Below are 12,094 nucleotides of genomic sequence, written 5' to 3' on the forward strand. Positions count from 1 at the left end.
CCATACCTGTTAGGATGCTGTAGTGTAGCAGGTGACCAGCAGAGGGCAGCAGGTGCCGCGGTACAAACCGAAGCTGTAATCTTAAGCCTCACTAGAGAGTGCTACTGTACCGCGGCAATATCAACGTACACAATACATCGGACTCGGTAATGAGACCAGAGACATCAGCAAGCAAATACACTGAGGCCATTAGGCATGCCTTACCGTGAGATGGATGGATTCTCTTCTCCTTATCTTCAGAGGCCAAAGGGCAAGTCAACTCTTATGCCTCTTTGCCATTGATCTACAGATGCTCCAGAATTCACCGGATTATCTGAATTTCCTTATCTGGGTCAAATATCACTAGAAGGAATAGCCTACTCAAATCCTCCTTGATGAACAGTGCCACAGAGTGACCATTCAAAAAAAATGGCCTGTCAAGAGAAAAGTTAGGGTAATACTGAAACTCTCAAGAAACAATTAAGGGGTTTTATTGAGCTATCAGTACAAACTAGACATGCAACCAATAATACAAATTAATAAGATGATAAACTTACATTTCTATTAAATCACAGCATACTGTCTTATGTATGAATGTGAAGACTGAGATCCAACAACTGAAATCTGACAACTCACTTTATAACTTCAAATATAGGCCGATTTATTGACCTTTATTAACCTAAACTGGGAATTAAATTAATAGAGTGACAGTGCAGGACCAATATACAATGAGAATTATTGTTATCGTAATTATATATTTTTTTATACAAATATTAATAATAATAATAATTTAATTAATAAACAGATAGACATGGTAGAATCAGTACATAATGAGAATATTATTATTAGTAGTATTATTATGCATTTTCATTAGTCATAATCAGTGCACTGTTGTAGTTTGTCTTGAGACATGGAAAGATATACTTTGCAAATTGGGCACTATTTGCTCACCAGAAAGAAATCTGCCTCACATTTTATATGATCTACAGATAAGTGGGATTTTGTAGTGTAGGCCTATTCTATAAATCCTCAGTAAAAGAGTCAAAAGTGCGATGCTAGAAACTGAATCACACCTGCAGCCTCAGTGAGCGTGTGCTTTGAGGATGGTTTGATTACAGTGCATTTAGCTGCTTCATGCAATTTCAAACATAAGATTTGTCTTTATACAGAAACAGCAACTTGTGTGGTTTTATAAAATTCATTCCTATGTGTTATTGTTTGAGACGGAATTTGTCCGTTTGAGACAGATTGTGTGGAATTCTGCCATGCACTTAATAGGTATTTTGTGGAACCGCCTGTGAGGTTTAGGCCTATTGCTGTTAACGAACTCTGTATATTATATTATTTATATATAATATCAATTATTTTGGATTGTCGAGAAAGTGCAGAAGGTTTGTCTGTTGAGCTACACAATCAAAGCCTACTTGAGCTTTATATGATGTTTAAAATGAATGATTTATGGCCCCCATAACTGAAACATTAATGCAACACATGTTACAGAAAGCCTGTCTACTTGCACTCTTTTTGACAAGTGAATTAATAATTAGTTTTCCATGACCCTTCCATTAGGATTTTTAAAAACATTCTGATTCAGATTGATTAATGAATCATATTTTTCTGTGAACTGCTTGGACTGATTCATAGGAAAGAACCAACTCTTGCCTTGCAAACAAGTTTTACCCTACACAAGTACTATTTAGGAAAGGAAATGTTTTGTTTGTATATTCAATACACAAAACACAACTTCAAAATTCACTGAAATTTACAGGTTTTCCAAGACTGAATGAAAGAAATACACAAATTAATTTTGCAATGCAGACACATTAGTGATTCAGTAATGATAATAATGAAATTCAACTTTCAATTACTCATCTAACGCAGTATTTAAATCATTTTAGAGCCCTAAACAACAGGATATAATTCCCTCTCAAATAAGAGGGTGTGTACACAAAGGAGCAGTTTCACATATGGAAAGGGGAAAATGGAATTCTGAAGCCCTTATTATTACTCTCGGGAATGTGAAAAAATGTGAAACACCTTGATTTATTTCTGAGCCACTTCTATTGAACGCAATAATCTAATCGGTCACTAATGTGATTTTCCTCAACTCACTCTCTCTCTTTCAGTCTCTCAACGACTTACAAAATGATTTTTAACACATACTGTTTTAATGTGATTAACATGAAACATCAAAATTCAACTGATTTGATTTCACTTTTGTGGGAACAGAATGTCTCATCAAACTTATCTGACCAGGAGGTTAATGATTGGCCCATTAGATTAACTTACAGAGGCTGATTCCTTTAGTTTGAGTGGTAGTTTTGTTACAGTCAGTCCACTTTCATATAGTTCACCCAAACTTCTTGTGGAAGCTCAAACGTGCTGCATAACCCAAGAATGAACCTCACTGGTTCATGGACATCAAGCAAACATGCTTGAGTTTCCTTATACCACAACTGATGTGTGAGTTGATGAATGTTTAAATGTGAATAAAAGCCTAAATTCAATCTGTTCATCATATAAAGCGATCGTGTCTCTTCAGAAAATTTGGACTAAACCGCTCAATTCATATGGAATAGTTTTACGATCTCTTTATGAACTTTTTGAATTGTCAAAATGGTAGTTGCGTAGCTGTGGACAGAAAGCTCTCAGAATTCATCAAAAATATTTTAATTTTTGTTCCGAAGATGAACGGAAGTCTTACGGGTTTGGAACGACATGAGGGTGAGTAATTAATGATAGAATTTTCATTTTTGGGTGAACTATCACTTTAACAAAGCAGCAATTAATAATCTCATGGTTTCTTATGGAATATCACGTTTCACATGCATGTGGTTGTGTTGCATGAAAATACGATAAACACATAGGCCTGAGTAACAAACTATTGGAGTGATTCAGGTACATTAAATTTAAGTAGTCAATTAATTAATCATCACGTTCATCACACACCCTCCTACACATATAAGCATTACATTGTAACTTGTCATTAGTCCATCAGAGAAAATGGCAATAATCTATGAAAATAATAGTGAAAATAAATAGGCCTATTAATAAATTTGTCAAATAACAGTGATCTTGTAGAACATTTTCAAGGTACAAAAGGTAGCCCGCCTACAAAAAACATTATGCAAGATTTAGGCTACCCATACATTTAACATTTAAAATAATAATAATAATTATAAATTAATAAAAAGGTTACTAAGGTAAACTGCTGATCTTAGCTGATTTAAGATGGTAGACTGACCAAGCTGGTCATCAGCTGGTTGAGCTTATTTACACCAGCTAGACCAGTAGGAAAGTGCTCAAAACCCATTTAAAGCCAGCAAGCTGACTAACTTGAGCAGCCTGGGAGAAAAGCTAAGACCAGCAAACCAGTTTAGGCTGGTATACGATGTTTTTTGTTTTGTTTTTCAGCAGAGATAGAGTTAAATTTTGTATTGTACGAAAGATTGACAGAAAAGTATGAACTTAACAGTTATAAAAGCATCGCGTCGCACAGGTACGATTCTGCCTCTGTTGACCCCGCTCTTCCTCTTCCTCCTCCTCCTCCTCCCCATTAATCAATATCAACGACATAAACAATCATGAGCATAAATTGCTTGTTTTATTACTGCTCGTGTGTGACCAAAGTGATATGTAGAGGTGATAATGCGATGTCCACTCTCGTGTTAGCACGTAGATCCGTATCATGAAAAACTCTCATAAAGAGGGCAACGAGACAGGAAAACGGTGGACCAGTATGTGAGAGAACAAGGCTGCTGTGACACGAATGAACACACGCATGGCTTATCGTCTTTTAACCACAATGAGCTTTCAGCAGTCGTATGCAAAGAGTGAATACGGGGCAAACACATCAATGTTGTTCACTAATGTGTGTTTGCACTCGGGGTCGGGGACTGTTTAGTATGTGTTGGGATTGCATGAAGCGTATGTCACTCGCTCTCTTTTCTCGATGGCGTCTCTATATCGATAATTTCACACCTCCTGTTGATCTAATGAATGATAGTGCACAATTCTTCTGTAACTGTTGTGTGTTTTGTGTGTTGTGTGAATGTTCAGAACATTATGAAGATGTGGTTTTAATCTCTCTGTCTCGGAACCGTGCCGAAATGTTTCGCGCACTCTGAGTGGCTGCTTCGGGCTGTCACTCAAGCGTGCGTCCAATCATAACTGTCCTTACATGAAAACTATATTTTCACTCACTGCATGTACAGTAGACTGTATGTTGCAAAAAAAGTGAACAGAGAAAGACACCATCGAAGGGGTGCGAAAGGTGGACAACGGAGCTGTTAAGTCACTTTGGTGGCCTGTTGCAGGTAAGTGGCGACGCACATGCACTGTTAGAGTTTATTTTACCAGCGCAACGCCGATCTGACACTAATACACAACATCCAGGAAGCTCTACAGATAGTGGATCTGAATCAGAAAAGCATTCCCAGCATGGTGGTGTCATCCTCTAGAAGTAGGTGCAGTGAAACAACTTAAACGCAGCATTGAACTTTAAGCAGAATGGTTTGACTCTAAACCATGCTGGGAAATCCAGTTTAAAATGATATGTGTGTTATGTTACAAGGTAGCTCTTCTAAGATGGTCCACCAGCAACAAACCAGCTATCAGTCAGTTATACCAGTTTAAGGTGGTCAGGGATGTTTTTTGCAACATTTTAGCTGGTCTAAGATTGTCATTAAGGTCTTGAACCAGCCAAAAAAAAAACAAGAAAAAAAAAACACAGCTTACACAGTCACTAGTCAACCCTTAATGGCCAAAAAATTATGATTGGCTGTAACATGGGTAGTCAAGTGCACAAATCAACTAGAATGTGTTTGAAGCTCGGGCTGCGTCCAAAATCGCATACTCTCTTGAGCAGGTACATATTTTGAATATATAATTCCTTAACGACTTCTTAAAAAAGTATGTTCTATATAGTATGAGTATGTGTGGTATGAATGTAATATGGACGAACTACATTCGCCATGTTGTCATTATTATGTGATCATCAACCAGCATCAGTTTCATCACTTCACTGCCATTCACAAATCCTCTTCTGTGGCCTTATGGGACAGTGAAGTGTCCATCGTTTGCACACCTCAGAATCTCGTGGGAAGAAGTAGGTCATTCTGGTACTTTTTGCCTACTCTTTGAGCTCTGTGAATTTGGACATACTACTTTTGTCACATACTGTTTTTCGCCTACTATATAGGGAAGTACGGTATGCGATTTCGGATGCAGCCATGGTAGCGGTTCCTAGATGGTGGCCCATCTTAGACCAGAAAAAACCCAGCAATTGGCCGGTTTCACAGACGAGGCTTAAGCCTAGTCCCAAACTAAAATGCATTTTGTGCTGAAAGTAACTTGCACTGACATATCTTAAAATATGTCCGTGCCATTGTTTTGTCACAAGATGCACACCAGTAATGTTTTTTTTTTCTAAGACACATTTATAAAAGCTACTTAAATGTCCTAATTGAACTAAGGCTCAATCCTGCCTTAATCTAAGCCCTGTCTGTGAAACCAGGCCTTTAAGACATTCATACCGGCTTAAGCGGGTCAACCATGTTTTTGCAACATGATCGCTCATTTCTAGCTGGTCTTAGATGATAATTATGCTGGCAGACCAACAACAAACTAGATACCAGCTGGTCATATGAGGTGGTGAAGCTAGTTTTTGGAACATGGTGACTGGTCAACCAACTAATTATGATAATGATGATATATTCAAGTCAGTCCAGAACAGCAACACACTGGACAAACTAACTAGATGTGTTTTGGAGCATGGTAGCTGGTCTAAGATGGTAAATAATATACCGGCTGGTCATATGAGGTGGTCAAGCTGGTTTATGGAACCTTGTGACTGGTCAACCAGCTATTTATGATGACGATATAGTCCAGTTAGTCCAAAACAGCCACACACTGTTCACAAACTAACTAGATGTGTGTTGGTATGGCATGTGTTCTGGCTGATCAAGATTTTGCAAGCTTGCAAACTATTGGACCAGCAGCAAAACCACCTACCTGCTCGTCATAAGGTGGTAAAGCTGATTTTTGGTCAACCAGCCAGAACCCAGATATAAAACACAAGTATCGTATTAGACTGGATTTTCTGACAGGACACCGACTGAATGAGGATGAGGATGATGATGATGATGATGTGACGGTAGGCCAGTGAGTCCAGCGCTGTGAACATCCACACACTGTGCACACGGGCTTCAGTGGGAACACTTGAACGCACGGAGGGGGAGGAGGGCTGCGAGAGAAAACAAACCCAGAAAATTGTTCGCCTGAAACGAAAGTACCAACACCAAGTGGCATTCGGTCCCCACCGTTATTCGTTCTTGGAGTGATCGGCGCGATTGTGATGTAGTTTTGTCGACTTCACGCTGCGTTGTTGCTCCCTTCCAAGCATCCGGTAAAAAATAATATAAGTGTCTGTGGGGCTACTGTACGGACGGCCAGTGCAGAACTGTTCTGATGTGTCAATAAGTTTGAGGCTGGAATGAGAAGGCCCTGGCGTTTCGACCGGATTTCAGGGGTAAGTTTGCATTCACATATGCCGCGATGACTGAAAACTTGGACATATTTTGTTTGTGAAAAGCCCCGAGTTCCGATTGATCGGGAGCTCTCGCTTAGACAGTGCGAAATACGTGCCAGTTTGTTGTGCTTCGGCATAAACAACTTTTGTGATCTGCGTGTGTGACACCTGCTCTCACCGAACATCAGGGTTTCTGTGCAATTCACGACGATTTAACATGTACGGCCAACCGTGCGATTATTGCATATGGGTCTGCTAATGACACGTTCAGGCGAGCTAGAGCAATCTCGCATCACAGGGGCTAGCAGGCTAGCCAGCTACTTTTATTCTATCTGACCGAACGGAGCGAGAAACCTGAGCACAAAACCGTCTCATCTGAAAAGTCTGCCCTGAAAACCCATAGTTTAAGTAATGAAAGCTTGTGGAGGGGTATCTCTCTCTGAAAATGCCCTGGCGGAGTTTGACAGGAGTGAGATTTATACTTCATCTTCCCCAAAGCAAGATGGACTCTCGGCTGTCTGTCTTGTCAAAGCCCAGATCGACATTTTGCACCGAGATGCAAACCGAGCACAGTTCAAATAAGGGGTCAAATGAGTTATGAAATGTGCTCGATGCCTTAAATAATCGGACGATATCGTCGACATTGTGCTTTGTGGAGTTCTTGATTCGCTGTTCGATAGTTGAGCAGGGAGAGACACAGAGAGAGAGCACCGCTCTCAGGCTGTACCTGAAAACGAAACGCTGCAATACTGTATTATATCGTCCATCCACTCGACAAAACTGTGTCGGATTTGCTTTAATAAGACCTACATGAACGAGTCGAAGTATGGCAAGCCTTTTAAACATTGCTTTCTTCAAACTTATATCTGTTTATTAACGTTTCTAGGTATAATTGGGGCTTTTCACACTTGAAATGGCTAACCCTGGGTCAGTCAACCCCAGGCTAAACGAAATCCTGGGTTATCTTAATTTATGTTTCACATTGCTCATAATTTACCCTGGGTTAACAATTAGGCTAATCCTAGGGATTAATAATCTGAAGTTTCACACTGTACATTCTTAAACCTGGGTTAACATCCTTATTCGCGGTGTCACTGATTGGATGAACGCTGCATGCAAAATGTTTAGGCTACATAAATGCTCTTGCATTGCGCATCCTCCTGTATATTGCCCTGTATTATAAAGTGTATCCTGAATTGACTTTTTGGACTATAAAGGTAAGAATGAAATGTTCTCTTCCTCATTCCAATTGTCGCATTTTCTGTCACCATTTGACATTTTTTCCCCTTAAACGCTGAAACTACTGTATACAACACAATGTTTCCATGACTGTCCAAAACATATGAATATGAATGAGACACACGTTTGGTTGTCTGTTGCTAAGCATCTAGTTGTAACGCAGCATTACTTCACACTGTATAAGTTTGGCACCGCTATGGGGTTAACACTGCAAAAGCCATGCTAACTGTTCCAGAGCAGAGTTTCGTAACCCCGGGTAAAAAGCAGTGCTAATCCTGCTTCGAAATTACAAGTGTGAAACGTACCTTTACTCCGGGTTAAAAGCCGGGTTTAGAATGCCGATAACCTGGGGTTAAGCTAAGCACAGTGTGAAAAGCCCTATTGTTTAAATTCACTATTAGCTTAACTGTTCATTATTTATATGTAAATGCATATTGAGTTAAACAGGTGTTCACATTGACCGTGATCTGCAGTGGAAAAGCCGCAGAAAGTCATTCATTCTACATAAACGATTATGACCGTTGGCGATGCAAAAAGTTGAGAAGCAAATGTGCAGCGACCCGTCATCAGTAGGAGCTTGAATAGGAACGCAGACTGGAAACCAGCAGTACAGCGACTCAGTGATGTCCAGCAATTTAATCACCATTCACAGCTATTTGTGAGCATGCTTAGCAATGAAAAGTTGCAATGAAAGGGAAATATGGACATCTAAGTGTAACAGATCATCGAAAAAGATCAAATGTAGGGTGGGAACCTGGTTCAATGCATCGGTTGTTGATTAGGTTTTGAGATGTGGGTGTTGCACTCAAAAATGGAGGCAGATGAACATGAGCTTGTAAGGGAGCACACTAAATAATTGGAGAAGTCTGTCGTTTTTTTTACCAGAAAATCAAGTTAATGGGGTTTTTATTAAACATTACGAGGTCAGACTTTAAAACATTTTTTTATGCATTTAAAAAATAGGGTGAGTTTTCATTTCAAGCTGACTTTAACAAATGCGGAGTGACTTCACGCAGCGACCTGTCTCTTGTATCAGTGTCTGCAAGATGGAGAAGTTAATCCTTGCAGAGTGCATTTTTCTTATATCTTTGACTTCATGCAATGACTATGTAAAATATAATGTAAATAATGCATGACAATTAATTGTGAATGGATGGACCCAAATAACCTTGCGTTTGTGGTCTTGGCACAGATAGATGGCCGCACTTGCACATGTTGATGCACAAAATGACATTGAACATCATTTTAGCGGCAGTGACGTTCATCACGTTAGGTTAACCAGAACTAAGAACGTCTACTGGCATCCAACTGGTGGTGCAGCAACATTTGAACTACAACAACAAAGTTGCTAGTGTGAACGGGGCCTTATTCATTAGATACTAGTACTTATTCCAATTAGAGATGCACCGATACAAAATGTCTGCCGATACCGATAGGCGATTATTCAGAGTGATCTCTACCAATAGTTTGATTTTCTTAAGGAAAAAATCTCTCCCAACTAATGCTGTAAACTATACAGGGAACTCTTTCATTCGGTACATTACTGTAATATTAACAACAGAGGCAAAACTATTATATTTAACTGCTATTTATTTTTAGAATCTGAAATGTTTGTATACAGCTGTTGCACTTAAGGTAGTTTTCACAAACACTTGTCTTCATGACATTTATTCAAACACTAACCGTAAATAAACTCATCTCTGGTGTTTTTATAGCTAACAAACAAACTTCCCTGAGGTAAATGCAACGTTAAGCGACATATTGTTCACAAGCTGTTTTATGGACATCTTTCTGCAGTTGAAACACTGATTGAGCGATTACATGAGACATGATACATTTCGGTAAGTTGGACTGTATCTTTCAACATACCTTTTGATGTTCATGCATGTTTTTTCATGCTATAACTTATGTTAAAGTGGAAGCAAAGTTCCGCGCTGCTGCTTGAACTTGGATGCTACAGCGATCTGTCACATCACATTATGAGTGTCAAAATGGCAATTATTTTTTTAATTTTCTGATAAAAAATGGACAGAATTTGAAAGCTCTTTGAGATAATTGAATGGGAGGTGAGCTACAAAAAATATTTTGGTCTAGAGAAAAACAGTGGACCTGGCAACCCTGGCTTGAACTACGGGTGATTCATAGGGTCAAATAGAGCCTGCTGTAACATTACTTTTTAAATTGTTCATGCGTTATTGTTGCAGTGCTAAATTCAATATGAAATTTTCTTTACACACAATATGAGTTGCAGTTTGACGTATTTCTGCCCCCTTTTGATTGACAAAGTATTAATAGGCCCTGATCATCGGCTGTTTTTAAATAATCAACCGATGGCCGAACGTGAATATAAATGCTTTTATCGGCTTATACCGATTATTGGCCAATACGTCGCTGCATCCCTAATTCCAATAAGTACAAGAGTCTACCCAGTAAACAATTACCGTCTTTCAATGTTGAAATATGGTTGAAAATAAGTCGGTCCGCCTTGGACTGGTTTACGACGTGATTTCAACTTAGTTTCAGCTGGACTGTTTGAGTACGTTTTTTCAACTGATCATCTAAGACAGGATAAGTCTGTTACACATGCTAAAATAACGGAGAAAAACAAACTACTAAACCATGTTCATTATTATCTCAAATAAATTGAAAGTGTTTTACATATTCCATCAAGATGTTGAAGATCGACCTGTTTTCAACGTTGAAAAGTCGTAATTAGACGTTGAAGATTTACGTCTATTCAACGTTTAATAGACGTCTTTTTGCTAGCTGGGTAGTGTCTATCATTTGCAATTAAATTGAATTTAATGGGAATCTATGGTTCAGATATCAGCTATTAATTTTCGACTAGTATATGTTCCAGTTGTATTTATTTGAGTTTTAATGATTCATTATGTTGTCTATTTACTCATAGTTGCTTGTCACAGCTGGATAGTACAAGCATCTATTGAATAATTACAAGCGAGTGAATTATAGATGCTAGTCACTGTTGGAATAAGAACAAATGTCTAATAAAAATGAATGAGTACTAGTATCAAATTAATGAATTATGAGTAGTTAAATTGAAAGAGATACTAGTCACTATTGTACTATTTAGTAGTAATCTTAATAAATCAATGTCTGTTCACTGGGTTGCTGCAAATCACTGTAATTGTAAATGACACTTGTATTAGTAACATTAAAAAATAAGTATTAGTAAATATATACAAGTTAGGGAAATGTTACTACAGCTTACCATGACTGAAGTGGATTTAATGAATTCAATATATGCTGTGAGCGATGTCATAACTTTATGCTTCCATCAATAACACCAAAGATGCCACCTTAGTTTGAAGCTGAGGCGGTGCACATATGCCTCTAACTAATCAAATCCACAACACGCGGTTAAAATGTCGCTGACTGATGAGGTCGGACTCGGGACAGAGTTATTTGGTGCATTTGGCTTTGCTTTCGATGATTTATTCCTGTACTGAGGGCACAGTGTGTTTTTTTTTGTTTTACTTTGTAGGTCATCTTCATCGCATGATACAGCCTGACTGACAGATCCATCCTCATCTTTCAAATACCGTATTTCCATATTCTGTGGCTCTGTAAGTACGCCTTCACTTCATGCCATGTGTTTTTCCCTTTCATCGGTTGTTATATCTCTTAAATTCAGAGACTAATTGGTATCTGATGCCTTAACATCACGGATCAAACATTCATTACATCACAGATTTTAAGCTCGTGTCTGTACATAATCACCTGCTTATTGGGTTGTGCTCAATCTGAGATAAAACACATATTCATTCTTCAACCTTTTATCATGCAAAGAGCTAGTCTGTTCAAACATGGTCTACTTTCCTGAATGACTGCATCAATAACAAATTGTACTTTTGATCATATAATAGCATATTATAAAATGCATAGCATGTTATTCCTTTAGCCCTTCCATTGTAATCTGTAAGAATGGACTATAAATACCACATTGTTTTTGGTATTGGAGCCAGGCTTTCTAACATTGTCATGAATATCTAAAACAGAATTTTCAGATTTTAATCTATTTAAACTATTTAAAATGTGTTCCATCTGTGGTATTTATAATTTTACTCATATTTGGAAAAAAAAACAGTTATGACTTTTGGTCTTTCAGCTTGTCATGCTGTTTTTAAATGGTTAAAACTATGCCTATGAATCATATTTGGAGAAATGGAAATTAAATTGTAATTTTAAACTAGAATTGTAGCTCTAAGATGTATACAGTTTAAAAAAGTATAAAAGTAATACAGAAATTGTTATAAAATGTGAATTTACTTCTTAATCAAATAGTGAAACTCCATCAATTTTAAAGATTTAACAACAAGTATATAA

General features: G+C 38.0%; 1 protein-coding gene across 12 annotated transcripts in view; it reads left to right on the plus strand.

Moving 5' to 3' along the window:
• The first annotated feature begins 4,157 nt into the window (after positions 1–4,157).
• Positions 4,158–12,094, plus strand: part of bbx (BBX high mobility group box domain containing) — a 32,618-nt gene continuing 24,681 nt past the window's right edge. For 3 of the 12 annotated variants that reach the window (XM_079861817.1, XM_079861824.1, XM_079861819.1), the window contains exons 1-2: positions 6,173–6,508; positions 11,253–11,334. The gene's annotated coding sequence lies outside the window, so the exon portion shown is untranslated. Of the gene's footprint in view, positions 4,296–5,886; positions 6,509–9,462; positions 9,589–11,252; positions 11,335–12,094 lie in introns of those variants that run through there. The other 9 variants (XM_079861826.1, XM_079861820.1, XM_079861821.1 and 6 more) reach the window with 8 other exon arrangements.

Source organism: Squalius cephalus (genome assembly GCF_949319135.1).
Source record: "Squalius cephalus genome assembly, chromosome: 24".
In the NCBI taxonomy this organism is placed as follows: Eukaryota; Metazoa; Chordata; class Actinopteri; order Cypriniformes; family Leuciscidae; genus Squalius; species Squalius cephalus.